Source organism: Nanorana parkeri, unplaced genomic scaffold (genome assembly GCF_000935625.1).
Source record: "Nanorana parkeri isolate BGI_ZX_2015 unplaced genomic scaffold, ASM93562v1 scaffold189, whole genome shotgun sequence".
NCBI lineage: Eukaryota > Metazoa > Chordata > Amphibia > Anura > Dicroglossidae > Nanorana > Nanorana parkeri.
This window is the reverse complement of record NW_017306457.1, coordinates 1,234,520-1,258,113: the sequence shown is the minus strand read 5'-3', so window position 1 is coordinate 1,258,113 and position 23,594 is coordinate 1,234,520.

Here is a 23,594-nt window from a genome sequence, read left to right as displayed (position 1 = left end):
CCCCCCCCCCCCCAGCTGTGATGAAATTACAAATCCAACGATCCATCTGTCTTTGGGAGTCATGCCTATGGCTGTGAGAATCTTTTGATGCCGCATGGGATTTGTAATTCCACAACAGCTGGAGGGCCAGAGTTTGCCCCCACCCCGTTAACAGTAGGCTCACCTTTACTGATATGTATTTTGTGAAATCTAATTGGGTAATCTATGTTGCTAAATCTTGCACACTTTCAACACGCTTTGCTTCATTGGGAAGGCAAATAAGAATATCATATTTTATGCTGCATAAAGTTACATATTTTTGTGTGTTTTTTACTAGGGCTGGTAATGATTAAAATTTTCCTGTTCGATTAATCAAATTTTTTTTAATCGATTAATTACAACTCACATACAGATCCAACTACATTGGCCTATACACATACAGCACAGCAATGAAGTAATAAAATGAACTAGGATCACACTAATCCAGCACGTTATTAATCTCACGTGCCCCACTCAATATGGCCGCCGCTTTAGTGGGGCAACTCAGAATAATAACGTGCTGGATTAGTGTGATCCTAGTTCATTTTATTACTTCATTGCTGTGCTGTATGTGTATAGGTCAATGCCAGGGATCCCAACCTGAAATAAGCAATTTCAGGGAGGTGTCCCTCTCATTTCAGGGAGGTGCCCTCTCCCCCCCATCCGCGGAGGGGGGGTTAGGGGGGGCTGGGAGAGAGCACCCCCCTGAAATGATGGCAGATAGCACAGGAAGCAATAGCTTCTTTGCTATCTGCAGACTTTTTTTTTTTTTTTGCAGTTGTCAGAATAAAAAAAAAAAAGGCATAAGAATGCATAGCTAGATTCCTATTGGCTATTTCACTTTGCAATAGCCTATAGCAAACTAGCTATTGCACCCGCCCCCTACTGCTTTCAATCACCAGAAGAGGACCTGATAGAAAAAAAATCAGGTCCCCCTCTGCTGATTGACAGCAGCAGTGGGCGGGTGCATTAGCTAGTTTGCTATTGGCTATTGCAAAGTGCAATAGCCAATAGGAATCTAGCTATGCAATTGTATGCCTTTTTTTTTCCTTTTCTGACTGACGGTCAGATGTCAGAAAAGAAAAAAAAAAAACGATCGCAGGGAAAGGTTTAATCTGTTTGAAAATAATTTTGATCGATCAAAAAAAATTAGCGATTAATCGAAGGATTAATCGTTAATTTCCGCAGCCCTATTTTTTACATTTAGTCCTGTTTATTTCACTATATATTCCAGAAAGAATTTACCAAATGCCACACCAATTTTTTCTGTCTCTTAAGTTCCTGGACATTTGTGCTGGGTGTAATTAGGCCTGTCAGTGGGTACATTGCCATGCACAAAGAATGGGCTGTTTACTGTCAGCTTGTCTTCACTTTCAGCAGGAAAATGTACAAAAATTTCTAATCAAACCACGAGGTCCGACAATTTTCTCAGACAATTTAACTCTGGAAAGGGAGATTACTGAGCATCAGAAAAATCGGCAAGATGCAGACACGAGTCTAATACGGCTCACGCTGATGGCTTTATCATAATTCTTGCTGGGAATGGAGTTTATAAATGAGTTTTAGCAAGATCCCAGCGTGAAAACTTGCATTGTGATGGGAAATTGTCATGTAAATTTCTGAGCAGCTGTCCCTTCAATATTTTAGTAAAATCTGTTTGTGGCAAGATTGAGTATCCAAAATGAAATATCACAATGAAAACTCCCAGCAGGAACATTTAATGCAGTGAAATGCAAAGTGTGATGCTGTGACGCTGACCGGCAGTAACTTGTTACTTAATGACTGTGTAGAAAGCTATTACATGCTTCTAATCTATGCCAATGAGGCAGGTGGATCTCAGTCGTTCTAGTTCATCTCTTGGAGGGGATAATCAAAAACACTGGAGCTCAGTCAGTGAAAGGTAGACACTAGTTAAAATGGAAAACGAAGCCATGAAATCCATACAGGGTGTACAGCCTACCTGCCTAGGGATGCGGTCTTTCATCTTGGCTTTGCTGGTTGAGTTGATTCCTGACTGCTAGCTTCCATTGCTTATTGATCTAATTCTGAATGTACAATATGCACCAGACCAAAAATATAAATAGAAATCACCGATTCATCATCTTTCACAAATTTACATGAAATCCAGTTTCTGACAGTTCTAGCATTTTGGACATCATCATCCTACATAGTTAACTACTTCACACCCACAATCTGTCAATAAATATTTTCAGGTTTTGCTCCATCTGCTGAGAGAATATTAATTAACATTCTGATTGAGAACTATCAGTGCACACCTATGCATGCCTCAGACTAGCAGTCACACTAACCAATCAGCACGTCTCCCAATGATATGGCCACCATGACAGCCAGTTTCTGTGATCACATGAGGTTTGTATACAAACAAACCTGCCCTCTATCTCTGTGCATTTACTGTGCACATAGAGGGAAAGCACAATGGCAGCTGCATCTGCCACTGTGTGTTACAATGTATAAAAAACATGTTTTATGAACTTTACTAAAATATGCTAAATGTAAAATAACCAATTTTTATGTAAACAAATGTCATCTGCACACATTTCATGAAACCAGTTTACATAATAAGAGGCTTGTATGTCCATAAAAACCCTGTAAACGTTATTTAGGTGGGCAAATTAGTCATAGAGTTATTGTTAATAGACCAAAGCATAATGTTAAGTTTGGTCTTGGCATCTAGGCTCTAGTAATCTTTGGCCATGAAAGGGCTAAAGGAGAATTTTTAGGTCCTCTGTGGGATCTGGAGGAAACCTCAGGTTGGGAATATTAAAGGGCTGTACCAGCAATGTTTATTTAGCTCACACTGTCTAAATCTCGTGGCCTGAAATATTTGGAGCTTCCACTGATATAAAGTGCAGGAAATCAAAACTTGGACTTAAAGTTGTAATTGGCCCACCACTGTAGCCTGCAGAGCCACCCTATCATTTGGTTAAGGTTAACTTGTTATAAGAGAAATCCAAATGTTGTGATTCCTGAATTCCTTTTAGAAAAAACCTAGTTGACTGTTGTGCTGACCCATTAGCTTTTATAATTTGAATCACCAATTTAAAACAAGTAAGATTGAGGAAGTTAGGCCAGATGTCCATGTCAGCATATTTGTTATAGGTAAGTGATTCAAAGTTGGGTACAGATGAAGGAGGCGGGTTATAGTAGTAGTAGACAGACAACGGCACTGTTAGGAGCTCAGCAATGGGATCCCCCATGTTTCTCTAATGGTAGGTTTTGATAAGTGATGAGTGGCCTCACTAGTCAATTGGCAGGCTCGGAAAGCAGAGAGAGAGTTTATATGAACTGCCTATACTTTGGGATATACTGAAACTTTTGACAAGGATCTCTCACTGTAGCTAACTTCTGCTTGTGCACTGATGCTCCGTCTAAATTGCCAAGGTTTTCCACGGGTATACCTTTTGGTACCAGACTCCTCGGTCCCATCAGCCACCCTCCGCAAGAAATAATACCTAAGACTTCTGTCTCTTGATGGTCGGTGAAAGATGACTTCAAGTCCAGATAAAAATCAAGCTTGTGGATACAGGTTTAAAGCTCAGCCCTAAATTTTACTATATTTGATGCTTTGAAATATTGAAGTGAAATGATCAATCTAGTAAAAAAAAAAATTATTGCCTGTCTTGATCAGTTTTCTTTTACCATGGGTGAAATGTCCTCACATGGAATGTTGTGTCTGTATAAGCAATTCCTAAACAACTGAAAGTAACTGAAGATAGGTCTATCACAGCAATATGTAGCGTTTTCATGTTTGTCATTTAACAAAGTTGATATTTCAAAACCACATTTAGTGCAGCCTTAACAGATCAAGATAAAATCTTTACTGTTGCCAGGTTGATTATTTCACTGCGCAGCGTTACAGTATATATTTTCAAAGAAATGTGGAATGACATGACTAAGGCAGAAGAGACGTCCTCAATCATTTTCTAATATAGACCACTAGGCCCACCACCCTGTCCCTGTAAAGTAATAATGAGACCACACTCCAATATGGCTTTAAATTGGCCTTAGCGGCATTTCATTAAATAATTCAATATGAAAATAACTCTATATAAATCAAAACTTCAACATAAGCAAGAATTATGAAATAGGTTGCAGGTCTTTGAATGCCACACCTCTTTTCTGAATCCATTCTCTGCGGCCGTAGCAAAAACATGTTAGGCCCCAGCCGCAACACACCGCCTCGGGGACAACCACCAACTGATCGCAGCCACTTCCAATGATAGAGGATACCATACCATCTCCGCCTAACCTTTTGACCTGGCCAATCGGGTAAGTAAACTTTGTCCTGAACAGGGCAGCCATCAGAAATTTTCCCTTACACAGTTTTAGGCCGGGCCCCCCGCACACTATTATACATTGATATAGCTCTGACATATACCGCAATGCTGTACAGAGGAGCTCACACTCCAATGCACAATGGCACCAACTGTAGGGGGACTACAAATCCCAGCGATGTCACTTCCGGCCGGTCCGAGATCAGTTGAGCAGCGGTGCCGATGGGGCCCCAGCTTGCTCCAATGCCGCTGGATTGGCAATGCAGGGGCCCGACCACCTCCTCGACTGTCATCGTCGACCTATACTCATGTAAGTGTCCAGGGCGGGCCCCCCCAGGCTGCCAGGGCCCCTTACATGAGTATGAGTTACGTGACTGTAATGATAAAATCTTCCTGCACTGAGCTGGGAATAACTGTCATTTAAACAAAACAAACTGTCCTTATTCAAGTGAGTTACACTTGTAAAATTCGCCTCTTCTGCTCTATTCACATACAGAAAACTCCGGGGCTAAGGATCCTTATTTCCAACAAAGTCATTTATTTCAGCTGAGTCTGAGGACAGATGGAAATATTGGGCTGGCTGTAAACAGCTCTGACAGTCTAGGTCAGGCGTAGGCAACCTTGGCTCTCCAGCTGTGCTGAAACTACAAATCCCATCATGCTTCTGCCTCTGGGAGTCATGCCAGTGGCTTGCAATGCCTTATGGGATTTTTCATTTCAGCACAGCTGGAGATCCGAGGTTGCCTACCCCTGTTCTAGGTCATGTGACCTCACTGCCACTTATGACATCACAGTGCTTAGTAGAGTCCATATAAGGAGCTGACAGCTAGAGCTTGGCTCATAGTACTAGTTGCTCTTGAGCGGTTAGTACTTCGCGTGCGTCTTCTCGTGCATTTTGTTGTACGGTTTTCGTGCGTTTTTGTAGGCGTATTCGTCTGAGTCTTCTTGTGCGGTATCTTGTGTGGTTGAGCTGTGTGGTTTATTGTGCAGTTTTCCTGTGCAGTTTGCCGTGCGGTTTTCCTGTGCGTGATACCTCATTGTTTTGTTTTTTTTTTGCGTTAGAACACTTGTCACCTTCTTCCAGTTCTAGCGCGATGGTAAAGCAAAATACGCCAAAGGTTGGAGCTGGTCTCCGAAACCTTGGCAATACTTGCTTTGCCAACTCGGTGCTGCAGTGTCTTACCCACACTGCCCCACTCATGGATTACATGCTGACCTGGCAGCATTCCCGGAATTGTAAGTATGGCTGAGAACAACGTTATACCTCTCCTAGCTGTTGGGTCATTGTAGCTCTCACACACAGACAACCAGCTGCTGGTAACTGTCACTCCTAACTGCCATTTAGTTCCATGATCTCCAATGCTAGATTGGGTGATCAGAAGCAGACAATGGGGGGATATCGTATAACGCTCTGTGCCAATGCAGTGCCCGGCCACTTGCCTGGTCCATGAGACAATATGTGCCCCTTATACTTGAGTTCAGCATTAATAGACTCATTCATTTACATTGCACTCTGCTGGCTCTGGCTACTGAAACCTACAGAGCACAAAGCACATTTGTAAAGAACCCCAATGTGCTGTGTAAATGTGTGGGGTTTTTAAAGCAGCAGTGTGACCATACCGCTTCTTTACACATGTACCCCTAAAATGTTGGTTCTGGTTTTGTGTGGAACTGTTGTGTATATTGAAGCACTCACCATTACTGGACACACAGTTTACAATCTGACCTCACAATCTCCTATAGACAATGGAGTACAAAGATCCCAACACTGGCTTTTCTACAACCTATATGCTATTTTTTACTTGTTATTAATTCAATTTTATTCTTTTTGCTTTTAGGTCGTTCAAAAGAGTTCTGCATGATGTGTACGATGGAAGTTCACATGAACATGGCTTTCTATAAGTCCGGTAAAGTCATGACTCCCTATGAAGTGATCGATCATCTACAAAGTAAGTACTCTGTCATCACTTTTACAATGTATACTGCCACTGTAAATGCCTTAAGCTGGCCATACACTAGTGTGGAGAACAAACACTTGATTCCCCAATCTATGCTAAACAATGTGAATGGGGAAATCCCGCCTACTGGACATTTTGTATTCTGACAGCAGCGGGTGTGCCACTCTCAGGATACCCAAACAGCGATTGAAGCTGATTGGCTGAACCAATATTCGGCGGAGATTTTTATGACCAATCCACACCTGTGCATGGCACGTGCATTACCACAACACACGTTACATGAGTTATTATATCTTCCCGTTCTGTTCTTTTTTCCTTGTAGACATTGCAGAGCATTTACAGCTTGGACGACAAGAGGATGCCCATGAATTTCTGCATTATGTTATTCCAAAAATGCAGAAATCATGTATCAATGATGACGCTTCTGTCTTGGGGTAAGGATCATTTACACTCAGCCAAATTGGGGCTCAGATATAATGTTACCTAGAGGGGCCTGGACAACGCTCCTGAGCTTCTTCTAGGGATTGAGCCACAGCACATCCCTCAGATGTGAACGGGCACAACAAAAGAACATGAAAATCTGAGTGTCCAACGCTGGAGTGCTAGTGGAAAGGCGCTTCATATGACTCCGTTGTGAATGTTATATTATACACATACAGCACAGCAATGAAGTAATAACATGAACTAGGATCACACTAATCCAGCGCGTTATTATTCTGAGTTGCCCCACTCAAGCGGCGGCCATATTGAGTGGGACACGTGAGATTAATAACGTGCTGGATTAGTGTGATCCTAGTTCATTTTATTACTTCATTGCTGTGCTGTATGTGTATAGGCCAATGTTGTTGGATCTGAATGTTCGTTATAATTAATCAAAATTAATCGATGTAAAAAAAAATTCGATTAATCGAACACGAAAATTTTAATAATTACCAGCCCTAATAAAAACATGTGGGGGTTACAGTTCCAGGGAAGAGGAAGAGGCTGTATTATTTACAAGGGTGAGCAATTCCTATCGGCTGACACCTGGAAAATGAAGTTCTGTGTGCCAGGCAGGTGGTTATTTCTCTACATTTAGCCCTTCTGCAGGCAAGCCATGCTAAATGTAGAGCAGGGAGAGAACCTGTCATCTCCAATGTGCTATCACATAGGGGGTTTGTGAGGCCTATATGATATTAACCTCCCTGGCGGTAATCCCGAGTGTGGTTCGGGGTTAATTTTCGGTACCAAAAGCGGTAACGCCCAGCCACACTCGGGATTACACTGTAGTGTCACTTACCTAGTCCCTACGAGCCATTGGTGTCCCCCCGCTGTGTCCCCCGGCCAATTCCAGCATCCATCTTCCGTGTTCCTTCCCTGCGATCGCCGGCGTCGCAGGGGGGCGGAACCGGCGGGAAATTCAAAAGTGAAAACATGACATACACACAATACATTGTAATCTGTTATGATTTACATTTACTGTGTCAAACCATTTCACCTCAGTTTTGTCCCTAGAGCTTTGTCCAGTGCCCTGCCTGCACGTTTACTGTTCTTTCTGCCTGGAAACTTGTGAACGTCCATGGCATCCAAAAAGCGTCCCTTAAGGCCCGGTTCACACCTGAGCGTTTTACCGCGCGGTAAAACGCGCAACAGGTGAAAACCCATGTTTGCCTATGGGCATTGCTCTCACCTGCGTGTTTTACTGTGCGTACGATCGCGTGGTAAAACGCCATATGCCCAAAGAAGTACAGGAGCTTCTTTGGGGCGTATTAACGCGCGTATCCTGCTGTATCCATCAGCATACAGCCGGATACCCCCTCGGAAACTCGCGTTTGCCGCACGTTTCTTTTACCACAAATCGCGGTAAAACCGCGCGGCAAACGCGAGTTTCCAATACGCTAAGGTGTGAACCCAGCGTTAGGTCAAAAGCGGTTTTAGACCAGGTAGAAAACAGCGATAGTGATTTAGAATCACTTGCAGAATTGAGCGATAATGATTCGTTGGGAAATTTGTCATCAGACACTGAAACTGACGACAGCGACGATTCTACGATTTTTCATACCCGAGTGACTAGTAATATTGCACCCTTGTGTGGACAGATTTAAGTGAGTTATTCCTAAGAATTACAGGCCTACAATATAAAACAAGTTTCCATACAAAACAATGTACCGCTTTGACAGTCAAAAATACTGACTTAATGGGGGTGATTTACTAACCCTAGCTCCAGTTCACATCGCAGCGTGCAGATCCAGAGCAGGTGACAAAACTGCAGCAGGCCCTATTTTACCTGCTCTGGATCTGCAAACGCATCAAAAACGCACGCAAATGCCTGGAACGCACTGAAAACCCATGTTTTAGCCAAAAACGCGTAAAAACGCATCTAAAAGACTAGCGTGCATGTGCAGAAACCTGACTGGATCTGCTCTGCATTAGGTGTGAACAAGGCCTTAGTAAAAAAAAAAAAAAAACATTTTTGAAAAAATAAATAAATATAAAATTAAAAATACCAAAAAATAATGTAAGGTCTCCTGACCCCACGAATGCGTGCATACTACTGGATGCACAAGTCAGGTGCACCTACGTACAAAAACGACGATTGCGCTACACATGTCAGGTATTGCCATGTGTGCTAATTAAAAAATATAACTGAATATTGCAACTGTTCATGAAAATAAAGCTTTGTTAGGTTTAGAAAAAAAATGGCTCCTAACTCTTGAACTGGCTCCTAGATTCAAAGCAAATTTGTCAGGCCCTGGGCTAACAAGGACGCTACTGGTAATAAAATATTATTGGTAATCAGGCAGCATTATAGTAACATCTATGTGATATTATGTAGGAATAGTCCGGGGAAGACTTCCAATCCACACTATACTTTGTATTCCAAGAAATCTTATAAAGGGCATTGTGTCAGTCAGATCTGAAGTTTGCTGTGTCACTGTGGCCTGGTGGGCATGACATGCAAACCATATTGTGAGGCCTCAGAACATGAAACTGCGCTCATGATGACTTCCACACATACTGTATATCTAGAGATAGAGCTCTGTTAGCACGCATCTATGGTTCTATTCAAGGCACAATAATAGTCCATTGACTCTTCTGAACTCTGCGTATGTCAATGTTCATATACGGCCGACCTGTTCCTTATATGTGGCTACTTCATCACACTCTGCCATTCCCAATCAATGACAGCGCACATATACACACGTGTTTAATGCACGTCACTCTGATGTATAGATGCGAAGACACAAGATGGATTAGTGGTGTCACAGGGTATATTTATAAAGCACTGAATGCCAAATTCACCAAATATTCACTGAAGGTGAATCTTTCAAGTGCATGGGATTTAAATTGCAATGACTGACCACCTGCGAATGTTTGGTGAATGTTACATTCACTGCATTGTATACATGCCACAGTCCAGCTAAGTCAGGGCTCCAAATAAATCATCCTGCATCATTTTGTAGGCAACTTTAATAACAGGAACATCCAAGGAGAAGTGTGCAAAACCGTGCTAGAGTCATACAAACCGTGCTAGAGTCCTACGAACCGTGCTAGAGTCCTACGAACCGTGCTAGAGTCCTACGAACCGTGCTAGTCCTACAAACCGTGCTAGTCCTACAAACCGTGCTAGAGCCATACAAACCGTGCTAGAGCCATACAAACCGTGCTAGAGCCATACAAACCGTGCTAGAGCCATACAAACCGTGCTAGAGCCATACAAACCGTGCTAGAGCCATACAAACCGTGCTAGAGTCATACAAACCGTGCTAGAGTCATACAAACTGTGCTAGAGTCATACAAACTGTGCTAGAGTCATACAAACCGTGCTACAGCCATACTAACCGTGCTAGAGCCATACAGACTGTGCTAGAGCCATACAAACCGCATTAGAGTCATACAAACATACATGCTTACAAACTGTGCAAGTACTGAAAATGACAGGAGGAAAAAACTGACACCAAATTCAGAGAATATTCCTACAATTCCAATTCATATAAATAACAATATAAATACCAACAAATTTTTCGCTCATCCATACATTATACATTACATAAAAATCCATACAGTGATGGAAATGTATCAAAACTGGAGCAGACAAAATCTGCATCAGCTGTGCGTGGCAACCAATCAGCATCCACCTTTCATTTTCAAAGCTTAACTGAACAAACTGAAGAGAGAAGCTGATTGGTTGCCCTGGGCAACTGCTCCAGATTTTGTCTGCTCCAGTTTTGATAAATTCCCCCCATTATGTTTATACTTAGAGTCATAGGACTGATGTATAATTGATAATAACTCTGCACAAGGCATTCTCGCAGGATTTGGAGTACTCAGCTTTCCCAGAAGGCAGAGCTACAGCATGGTGAAGTCACCAACATCTACAGGAGGCGACCAGAAGCAGGGACGCAGTAATAAGCGGGCCCTGCATTTTCATGCAATGTTAACAAATGAAAACTATACATTTGGACCAGAATTTACTAGAAATAGTCCATATAAATCAACCACAAGAAGGTAAATAGAGTGCTTGCTCTAAGGACTCGTTCACACCAGAAAAAGAGCCACGGCTTACGGTTCTTCTTCCACTTTATTGAACTGTCAAAATGGCATTTCATTCATCCCAATGCACTGCAGCTGAGCTCTGGCATGGAGACCTCAGGCAGTTTACAAGTGATTTTGGATGGCTGTACTGCCGCGCAAGATCACCTGTACAAAATGGCTCCTACTTTACATTTAGCCTTGCTGCCCGCCCGAAGCCGGGTTAAGGGCCGATTCACAACACAAAGGCTGTGTTCCTGGGCATTCAACCTCTGGAACGCAAGCTGGCTGGCTCCCTGCATTCAGGGGTGGGAGGGGGCATGGCGGTGCATTGAATGGCACTGCAGTCACGCCCCTTCCTCGCAGTACAATCGCACACACGGAACGCAGGCTCATTAGTGCTTGCGTTCCGGTCCAGTGCGATCTGCAAATATAGTGCTTGCAGTATTTTTGCAGATCGCACTGGACCGGAACGCTGGCACTAGGCGATCGCACTGCGGGCGTGACTGCGGTGCCATTGATTTCAATGCACCGCCACCCCCCTTGAATGCAGGGAGCCGGTCAGCTTGCATTATGTTGTAGGGTGTGTAATAAAGTTAGGGTTAGAAATTTAAAATGTGAATAATTTTTTTTTACATTCCTGAATAAAATGTTGTAATATGTTGTGAAAAATGAAATGTCTGTGGGCAGGATTATGCGGCATACATGCAGCATGTGTGAGTGCTGTGACATATTATTATACAGGATTTATATAGCGCCAACAGTTTGCGCAGCGCTTTACAATATAAGGAAGACATTACAGTCACAACACAATTTAAAACAAGATGGTAAGGAGGGCCCTGCCCGTGAGGGCTTACAATCTAGAAATAGTGGTTGATGGTAGAAACCTTTTAGGCCTCCTCACCCCCCTCCCCTCCCCCGGCTCGGTAGCAGGAGGCAGATCAAAGACACATGACAAACGATCCTGTATACAGGACACACAGCAGTAAGGAGGACTTACTATGAGGAGATCTGGAGATGGGACATTGCAGAGCTGACAGCAAAGAACACAGCGCGACCTCATCAGCTCGAAAGTCGGCACTCAGAGAAGAGGGGAGGGGCCTGGCATTACACAGGACGGAGCTGCTTCACTCTGATCTATCAGGAAGTTTGTATGCTGCGCCTGTGCTCTGATTTTTCCACCCTGCTCACCTCACCAGTGCCCGCAGGCTGCTTGTGTTGCCTGTATACTGGCCCTGGGCATGCACCTAACTCCATCATTTCTGTTCGTTGCACACTCCCCCCTCCCCCTAGTGTCCGTCGGTCTCTCTCACTCTCCCCCCCCCCTTCCTTCTCCGAGGGGAGGGGGGAAAGAGTGAGACACAGACCGACCATGCTGAGAGGAGGGAGGGAAGCATGAGAGAGACCCACCGACCGATGCTAAGAAGCTCTCAGCGTCGGCCGATCTGTCTCTCTCCCCCCGTCTATATGACAACCCCCACCACCCCGGGGTCTCTGTCTGCTGGGAAACACTTACTTTTCCCCTCCAGGCAGGTGGCAGCAGACATGCTCCTCTTCCAGCATGATCTCCGCCGCTTCTGCCCAGGGAAAGTTAGCTCCGCCCCCCTGTAAGCACTTCGTAGGAAGGTACCAACAGCGCAGGGGGGCCCAGGACCAGGCAAATGGTACTATACTTATAAGTCTATAGGGAAAAATTATAGCTTGAAGCCGGGGCCCCCCTGGCTAGTCGGGGCCCCTTACAACGGTACTGGCCGTACCCCCCTGATGGCGGCCCTGGTCCTGAAACCTAACCCCATTAACTACTTGCGTTTTTTATCTCCTCTATTCAACTTGTCATGCTTGCCCTCCGCTTATTTTTTTCTTTTGGCTCCGGGCATAACTTCATATTTAGTACTTTCAAAAAAAATGATTACATATAAGAGTTGTCAGGATCAATATGCATTAATAAATAATCTTCTTGCACAAAGTACAGTCATGATAGGGGAGTATTATGCCTGCATGGACAAAGTAGCAAAGTCTCTTTTAAAGTCATTCTCTTGATTACACCCACATTTTTTCCCATGATGCATTTACCACCCAAAGTTTTTTTTTAGGTGTTTATTTTTACTTCTCCCTATATATACACCTATGCTCAACATTTGTGATGTTTCTGTGAGCCTGAAATATTACTTTTATCTTACATTGATATAAACTAAATGTATTTGATATCAGAGATATTCTGGCATACTGCATATTTCATAGGATATTGCATTATAGTGACAGCAAAATTGCAAGTGTAAATATGCCAGCTTGGCTGCAATGATAGGAGCTGTCCAAGGTCCTGATTTTAACTTCCCATTCAAGCCAGCTAGGGTGCACTGTCACTGGCAGTTTAAGGCCCCATTCACACCTAGGCGTATTGTAATATGCGCGTCTGTCGTGCGACCGTCACGCGGTTTTTTTACCGCGATTCGCGGTAAAAAAGTCGCGCGACCGTTGCGCGATTCCAAAGGCTACTTGGCTGTATCCCAATGGAAAACGCCCTACAAAACGGCCCAAAGAAGTCCCGGGACCTTTTCAGGCGTGGGCCGTTTTGTAGGGCATTAGGGACGGGCGGAAATACGCCCAGGTGGGAACGAGGGCATTGACTACAATGCTATTTATTTTTTTGACCGTTTTGTAGAGCGTTCGTCGAGCGTAGGACGCGCTACAAAACGGTCAGGTGTGAACGCAGCCTTAAGGTGATATTACGTTTTATGCTTTAGCTTTGATAACTCACTTATTTTTCAAATTATATTTTAGACACATGCAGCATGTTGAGTCCTGAATAACTTTGATTAACTTTGATAGACCTGTGTCTTTTTTCTATGTAACTACTTGGCTGTATAATACATTTTAAAAACAGCACTGATTTTGAATACAGTGTTTAAAGTACACCTGTCAATTCTGAAAGCTTTTAAAATGCCTATAGCAGTCAAATACAGGCACCTATGAGTGCTTGAACATACCTTCGAAAGCCATCTCCAGGAAGCCATTACCCCCACATCCTGCAATGTTCTCATATGCAAATGTTGACACTTTCTGGTAGTACTGCTGGAATTTTATGAGCTTTAAGATGTGACCAGTTATCTATAATACCTCATGATTATGTTATAACATTAATACTTACATGTAGTCAGGATGCAATAACATTATGAAAGTCCTAGTTAACATAAAAACCACAAATAAAGAAGACTGACAAGGAGGATATGGACCATAAAAATCTGTGGAAGGAAATTTTAGGCTTTGGTTTGCTGCTTGGATAGGTCCAATGCCGCTTATTCTATTTTTGCTGGTCATTTTTTTGTGCTCAATGATATGCTCCAACCTCACTTAATATTAATTGCAGCTTTTTAAAACAAAAGACAAATATTTTAATTATATATATTGTCTTTGCATTCCTAAAACCCTAACCCCCAATTGAGCCAAAGGAAAGCAAATTTCACTGTAAAGAACTAAACTCTGCAGCGCTTAACTCCCATTTCGCAAGCTGGCTCTTTGCTGCTAACATCTTTGCCTGGTCTTTTTACAGGTTCGGCATCTTCAGCCATCTTAATTGGATTTCTGGGATGAAAAAAATTGCTTCATCGTGGCACCAAGGTATGGCAAGATTGTACACTGAGCAGTGTGTGCTGCTCAGTGTACAATCTACTGAAATGTGCTAGCAGGCAGGAAGGAAACATTTATTACAGAAGTTACCTGCAGAATGTCTCCTGAAATAAAAACCTTAATACTTACATTTTTTTTTCAATACGCCCAAGTTCCACCTTATGATGGGGGAAAAAATACTTTCTCATCCCCAAAGGATAAGCCCCTGGATTAATATTATCTCATGTTATGTTTTGAAAATGTAAGTTGCCTTTTATATTTGCTGCTGGAGTATCCAAAACCTATAAGAAGCCAGGGGCTGATTTAGGCCACTAGACTCCACCTATAGCTAAAATACCACTTGGGTGGACTCACACTTTAAGCAAGGGGGGGCAATAATAGAGTAATTTTTGAAAACTGCCGTGATTACTGAGATCAGTATGTTCCTCATTTGAATACCAATCACTGATAGCCCCCTGTTGCCACCATTGTCCTTTGACTTTTCACAATTTGTTGCTCACAACTGTGAAATTTTGCATTCGCACGCAATTTTAGATAATCATTGGACAAACACACCACAGATAATCATCAGCATTTGTTCAGGCTTAATAATGAAACTGTCCTGATATCTGACACACAACCACACAGGAGCATTATTTTGCATTGTTTCATAAAGTGACATTTTTGGTACCTTCACACCAGTATCCTGTGCGGCCTATCACATAGGTGATTAACCTCTTTAGAAGCTGGGTTATAGCTGGAACTCTACATAGATCTATATAAGCTCTCTGGATACAAATGGACAATTTATCACTGTTCTGGCACCCACCATAGAGATCCTCAGAAGGAATTGTAAAATCTACTATTGAGTCTAATCCACAAACTTTAATCTTGTGTTTTATAGAAGTATTCCAAAATAATATAACACAATATATATTATTTTTATAATATTTTGACAGCTTTTATATTTTTTGATTTATATTTCATGAATATTTTATTTCAGACATATTCTGTACAAAGAGTGGAACCAGGAAAATATAGACATAACTAGACACACAAACAAAAAGCAGTAAAAAGAGATATCAGATGTAAAAAAAGAAACCTATCCAAGAAGAAAAACTATATTTATAGTAGCTTTGTGCGCTGCTATGGGCACATGGGGACTGATGCAGAACTCCTTCACCACTACAGTATATATTTCCATAATGGTCCTATTTAGGTGTCACCAGTTGCTTGGCGGTTCATAGTTGTGCTGCCTTACATTAATCTGTATATAACTTAAGAATGTGAAGATACATTTTCCTACAAGGCTGTTGAAACTTTTTCTGCCTATGTTGAAACATCACATTTTTAAACAGTCCGTAAATCACAGGAAACGTGCACTGAAATGTTTTTCACATCATATGTACCTCTGCAGTAAACTGGTGATTATCTTCGTAAAGGTCAGCCTTGTGTCCGTGACATTTTTCACATTCTCGATAATGAGGCTGGCTGCTCTAAAATTGCAGTGGTTAGCAGATTCTGGGTAAATCTCTATATAGAATGGAATGGACTTTAAAACCACTTTAGCACTCCAGGCTGCTAATTTCCAAATGCTGCAAAGCAATATAGAAAAATAACGGGCCAAAGTTAGCAAATTTAGATCCATCCCAGACCAGACTCATTTGTACCCTGTATCCCCAAGTATTGTTTCCAGGGGTGCCCTCTACCTGTTGAGGTTCAGTGTCTTCACTATCTACCAAGTGCATCCAAATACTCAATGCAGATCAGAAGCAGTACCTGTCTTAACTTTTTTAATGGAATTTTTTTTGTAGGTCTCTTTAATCACTTTGTTAATGGAGCACTTTGAACTATATAACCACATACAATACCCCTGTTATGTTAACTCCATCCTTAGGATTCTTTAGCACCTAAGAAGATGGACAGTAGTCCATTAATCTTTTTGGAGCTGAGCACTCTGTCTAGGGAACAGGGTTACTTTAAAGTACATCTGTACTTACCCTGTGCTATTCAGGCATCTTTAAATGATCATCTATGGCACTCTGAAAGAGAAAAACTCAAAGTTTTATTTTATTCTCCGAGACAGTCTATCATATTGACTAATAAAGTACCTTAGGTGCTGGAGCAGGTGGTGCCAAGCTCCTACTTGAACTAGAAAGTCAGTATTTGCAAATGAGCACATCTGGTCAAATTAGGGCCCCCTAAGCTACAAATATAAATTATATATATATCTGTATGCCTGCAATAAGATGCCACTGTTAGTTTACATTTCATAAGGTTAGTACAGATTCATTATGTCCTATGTCCATGAAAAGCCAATTGATTATTTATCTACTTCCAGGTAGTACACCAGAGGAGATCCTGTCATTCACAGCTGTTTGTGTTTACAGCGACCAAGAACCATTGTTATAGAGTAATTATTGGAGTAATTATAGCTCCAACTGCTGATGTAAATAACCTTCTGTGGATTTAATGAACATAGCAAGAATGTGGGTAGCAATATGTGGAATTTACTGCAGGGGTTGATGGATTTAACACAGGATAGGAAAACTTAATGTGAATAAATCCACAGGACCAGATAACTTACAACCACGGATACTTAAAAAGCTAAGAAAAATTATAGCTTCTTAATTTTTAAGGACTCCCTACTGACTGGGGGAGGTATCAACAGATTGGCGTAAAGCAACTGTTGTACCAATATTTCAAAAAGCTATAAGATGTCTAGTTTCCAAACTACGGACCAGTCAGCCTTACATCAATAGTATGCAAATTATTTGCGGGAATTATAAAGGGCTATATTCAAGAATTTACCTATGGTAATGATATTATAAGTGACAACAAGCATGGATTCATGAAAGACCGTTCTTGTCAGACCAACCTATTAGCGCTCTATGAGGATGTGAGTAACATCCTAGATGGAGGCAAGCGGGGGGATATATACATGCAAGTGACTCATTATGAGAGGTCTAATGGGGGAATTACAGGTGGAAAAAGATTTGGGGGTCCTAGTTTAAAGCAGACTTTAAAGGAGTTTAAAGTAACAGCATGCAATGCCAGGCTGCAGCAAAGAAAGCTAGCATACTATTATCATGCATACAAAGGGAATGTATTCTAAGGACAAATCCATAATTCTGCCCCATTACAAAACATTGGTTTAGTCTCATCTTGAGTATATGGTTCAATTTTGGCCACCAATTCACCGAAAGCATCTATTTGAGTGAGAGAGATTCCAGAGAAGGGTGACAAAACGAATTAAGGGGTTAGAGGACCAAAGTTATGAGGAAAAATAAAAAAAAATAAACTTGAAAAAGAGGCAAATAAGGGGGGGTCATGATTGTAATGTAAAACATTGTTTAATGGGTATAGTAGAATCAGTAATAAACTATTTACTGTAGGTTCACTCAAGAAGACAAGAGGCCACCACCTGAAACTGGATGAAAAAAGGTTCAATGCAAACTGCCAAGGTGATTATTTACTGTAAGAGTGGTAAAATAGTGGAACTCACTTCCCCAAGCAGTGGTATCAGCTGAGAGTATTGACTCTTTCAAGAACCTTTTAGATGCTTTCCTCAGAAAACACAATATACTGGGGTACTGGGGTATAGGTACTAGTTAGTAACTGATACATATGCACACATACACACACAATCACATAGGCTGAACTTGGTGGTCCTTGGTCTTTATTCATCCTCAACAACTATGAATTGAAGTGATCCTTTCTAAGCACCATCTTCTTTCTTGTCCATTGAGGGACACAGGAAGTCTTAAAAGTCCAGTTATACTGCCTCCTACGGGACAATAGGACACTGGCAACGAAAAAACTATTAGCTAGTACAGGATAACTCCATTCACAACCAGCGTTCATTCGTTTTTAGCTAGTGTCCTCAAGAGAGTGGATGTGTTTTCTTCAGCTATAATGTTTTCTATCAACATCTACTGGCAGATTTGTACCAGATGTGTTAAGTCCCGAATGTCTCTCCAGTCAGCAATCGAGCACAGGTTTTCCAAGTTCATTAGTCAGTGGTGTTTCCTTTGCAACGGCCCTGCATTTCTGGAAATTTCTCCTGTCATCAACTGCTGCTGGTAGATTCAGGCTGAATATGGAAAGTCCAGGAAGTCTCTCCAATCATCCAAGAAGTGCAGTTTCCCTGTCCATTATCTATACTTTGTACTTGCCCCCTGGGCTAAAAGTTGCCAGTCAGCCCCTGTCTATACTGGTGTTATCTGCAGACAGTTGTGACTACTTTTTGTATTGCTGTTCACACAGGACTATGTCTAGAGCTGAGGCAGTTTTCCTGTTCCTGTTTCTGTGAGTTCCTAGCAGAATTGAATATTCATATGTGATATACTGTATGCTACAGTAGCACCTTTAGCTGACAGGACATTTTGTGTAAGAAGTTAAAATCCTCCTTTTATTCTGGGTTTGCTGTTTACTTTCTGAACTTAGCAAGATGGCCACATAGGGAAGCCCTCTTTATTTTCTGCTATGGGCTTTACCACAGAAATGTTACCATTTTGTTTTTTCACGCCTTGTCCCTGGGGGCCTGCACATGTATACATGCAACACATACAGATTACAGATCTCCAACCTTCTGTGTCTCCATGCGTGCGCCTGATGCTTCCTAGTTACCTACAGAACCTTGGCCTTTAGGAACAATGGAGGTGGAAAGTGTTATGGCTGTAGGAGCCTTGGACAGGCTACACAAGGAGAAAACGCTCTATACTAATGCAGACCTGAGTATAGAGACCACAGTCAGTTAAGCTCTTTCAGAGTTAAAACCTCATAATGTTGATTTAATCAAATCTGGTCTGGCATGTGTGAGTTTGTTCCTATACAACATCACCATCCCAGACACAGGTGTAGTCTTTTAAACACATTGCTTCACCCCGTCTTTTCTGAGGGGCCAGGGGAGTTCCTTTCCTGCAGTTCTCTCTGTAGCTGCTAAATATTTTTGAAGGGCACAGTGCTGATTAGTTTGTGGGTCTTAACCTTTAGTTTTTTTTGTTTGGCCTTTACAGCTTTCTCTAGCAAGCAGGATGGTGGTCACGCTACATATGAAAATGGCCTGCAGGACTTTGTCCCTTTTGTGTAGAGCGTTATTTAGGGGGCCCGCTCTGAATAATGGCTGACTAACATTTGTTTCCATCCTCACTGCTAAATCCAACACAGATATACTGGACTTCTTTGGAATGGTTTCTTTACCCTCTCTGAAGGAAGCATTTCAGATTGTTTTCAGTCTGTAGCTATTACACCCAAATCAGAGAAGTTGTTTTCTCCTTATTGCAGTGATCCACACTACCCTTACATTACTGGATTTGACAGTTGCTTCTTAGAGTCATATCCCTGGCCTTGGTAGAAGCATGATACTGAAGCATGTCACATCGCCTTAATTTTGAGAAACGGGCCTCTCGGCATCTTTGATTCTTATAATGCTCATGGCTAGGAAGTCTACTTTCCCAAATCCCCAAGGTCTATCATCATTGAAGCCATACTTCACTTGATGTGGGTCTATATGGAAGAAATCCCCTCCATTCTTCAGCTCAGTCTGGAGCAGTATTTGGGTCTCAGCAATCAAGGGTCAGGTTTTTGCCCTTTTATATTCTGTTTCAGAGACAGATGACCTCTCACTCATTGTCTAAGACCTCTGTGCAGGGGGTCCCCCATGTTGCTGCCACTGTCTTTTCCCCTGTGACTCCATAGGAGCTGAATTTGTTACTCTCTGTACTTAATAAATGGCCCTTAGAACCCATTAGAGACAACCCCCTCTCCCTACTCTAATTCCCAAGGAAGACTTTCTTGTAGCCTTCATCTCTGCAAGGCAAGTGTCTGAAAGGATGCCTTATTCAGCAATGAACCACTTGGCTTTACATAAGGACAAGGTGGTGTTAAGGTCCAGGAATTTTTTCTCTGCCTATCATCTCAAATAAGAAATTGTTTTCCGTCCCACTCCAGTTCACTAAAAGATAATGTCCCTCCATTGTCTGCGTGTGGTCCAGGCTGTGTAAATTTATCTCTCAGCCACTGCTACTTTTAGGAAGACTGATCCCCATTTTGCCATCTGGGAAGGACCCTGTTAGTGTGCACCTGCCTCCTGTTTTACCATCTTTGGGTGGCTCAGGCAGACCATCATCCTAGAACATGGCAGAACAGGCAGAATTGTGCACCTGCTTCCTGTTCTACCATCTTTGGGTGGCTCAGGCAGACCATCATCCTAGAACATGGCAGAACAGGCAGAATTGTGCACCTGCTTCCTGTTCTACCATCTTTGGGTGGCTCAGGCAGACCATCATCCTAGAACATTGTAGAACAGGCAGAATAGGAGAGATCATCTGTGAGTGCTCGTGGTGTTTTTAGCATCAAGCACATTTTCCCAGATGCAAGGTTACTGGTATTTTCACTTTCTACGTTCTACCAGGTGGATGATGCCAGCTTTGAGCGTTAGGTCCCTCAGAAGGCTCTGTGAACTGCAGTCATTCTCCATTTTTTTTTGTTTTTCTTGGGTCTGTTGGAATTTGTGCTGTGTTGCCAATCCCTCAATTGGACTGCTTTCAGACATCCAGAAGGCTTAAGATTTTCTGTGTCTCTCAATGGATGAGAAACAATGGATGAGAAAGAAAATAGGATTTTGTACTCATCATAATATACTTTTATTGGAGTCCATTGAGGGACACAGGCCCCACATCTCTTTACTTATGTGCATGCTCCTGGTACTACTTTACTAAAAAGCTGAGGCATGTTGTTTGTGGAAGGGGTTATCATGTACTGGCTACCAGTTTATTGTTGCCATTGTCCATATCTCCTGTAGGCTTCAAAATAGGGTTTAAAGTGAGATTAAAGTCAAATATATTTTTCCCTCCCCCAATGTTAATTAAAGCACTTACCTTAAATGATGTTTCTTAATCCGATCTTCTTCTTCTTTCCTGTCGTTTTCATCTGTCCCTCCACCGCTGCTGTGGGTTTTGGATCCAGCGCTGACTCCTCTGTCCTTGCTGGCACTTCCTGTCCAACGATGTCTGCATGCGGGTGCACGCCGTCCATATACTTACCTTGTGTCTCTCCTCGTCTCCCGGCCAAAAATGTGAACTGCGCATGCGCCCGCCCCAAGATGCTCTGCGGCCGCCCGAGAATTTTCACGTTTTCGGACGGGAGCGCACGGGGAAGACACAGGTAAGTTTAAACTGCTTTTAAAGCGTTTTTTAACTTTCTGCATATATCTACTACTTACTAGCAGTAGATATATGTGAAAACACCGGAGGGTTTATTAACCCTTTAAGCCTTCCTGTGTCCCTCAATGGACAAAAAAAGGATTTTACGGGTAGTACAAAAATCCTATTTTTGAGAGCTGGATGGATTTCTGTCAACTGAAATTAATCAAGCTTAAAAGCTTAGCAGTTTGTTTTCTCAAATCCCCTTTATACATAGGAATAACCAAAATTAGCTCTAAAGATTAAATATTGCTTGTGGAATATGCTAATTTCCAAATGTACATTTACAGTACATTGTTGATGCAGGTGGTCACAGATTCGTAACAAGCTCAAGAGTTAAAACAACAAAAAAGATGAACTGAACATTGCTCATTAGTACGCATGGACTCTGCTATGGCAAAGATACACTAACAATTACGATTGTGAACAGCCAGAACATGAGACCTGGGTGATTAAATAAGTATCCAGTGCAGCTGGTTCAGCTCCATCCAAGCTAAATCTCACTAATTTAAGCCTGGCATGTTTTTGGGCTGGAATGGCAGAGAGCAATAACTGGCACTAGGTAAAGTCCATGCAGCTGGGATGTGGTAAGTTAAGTTGCTATCAATGTGCAAATGCACACCCACATCCTCGGTAGGTGGCTTGGCCAGGAACGAATGGCTAGGAATCAATTTTCCAGCTCAGTTGTGACTCTTCGGCGGCGTTCTGGAATATAAAACATGTACTAAAACTTGATAGCTTAGAATTTTTACTGTTCTTTTTGACTAATTTATTGTGCCTCGTTTCCTGGACTCCTTGAATACACCATTACCAGAACATTACAACAAAAAACTAGAGACTTTATACATTCCTCTGTATTAAATATTACACCCCATCTACGTGGATTTCCAGTAATTTGCAAATAGACAACCACTAGGGATATTTATTCAAAACTAGAATGTAGTATTTTATCTGTTGAAGACTGATAAGAAAAAATTGATATTGTGATAGTCAAAGTAGATCTAAACCATAAATAGATGACATTGGGCTTGGTAAAGCACAGTTTATCTTAGGCAAATGTCATTTTGTTTTTATAAAATTATGTTTTTACCTTTAATCTTGCTTTATTGCATCTCAGCACTGCTGTTCACCTCTAGTCTCTTTCAGCCACTTGCTGACTACATGCTCTCACTCTTAAGCTGGCCATACACCTTACAATTATCTGCAGATTTTCTGTGGTCAGATGGAAAAGGTGCAACAGATTCCTCCATCTACACTTAACTGTGTGGATGGAGTAATCTCCACCTGTGCCAATCTGTTGCACCTTCTCCATCTGACCACAGAAAATCTGCAGATAATTGTAAGGTGTATGGGCACCTTAAGGTTAGCTGCATATCATTGATCTTGACCTGTTTTCCAGTGTCAGTGGTGGACTATGCCAAATGTGTATAGCCACCTGTAGTCTGCACCAGGATTGCATGTGACAGGAGTACAATGGAGGAGTACTATTGGGAGACAGCTGTCACTGCATAACAGAAAGTGCCTGAACAAGAACCTTCACGGCAGAGTCACTGGGTACTATTTAAATGATAGCATTTTTGCCGCCTGGGGTGGGGCATTGGGCAATCAGAGCAGCAGGAGGTGGGTAGAGGAGACAGCGCCAGACACGAGAGTGATGCTGCACTCTGCAGGCTCTGTATCTCCCCGCCTGGCACTTAGGAACCTTGGATGCTCTGACTCGCGTTCTGTCTAGCTTCTGGCAACCAGCAACATTACTGGTTGCCAAGACCTGGGCAGGATCCCGGCCACAGCATCCCAGGTTCCTAAGAGCTGGACGGGGAGTTGTGTATGGCCCTTACACATCTCCCCACCCTGATCATAGCAACCTGGGTTGCTCTGGCCAGAAAGGGGGCAGCAGACACACTGCAAACATTGTGCAACAGAGCGACCATGCCACTCTGCCTGCCACCCCTCCATGTGACCCAAAGAGATTCCGCCTGAGGCAAAAGCTTCAGGCTGCC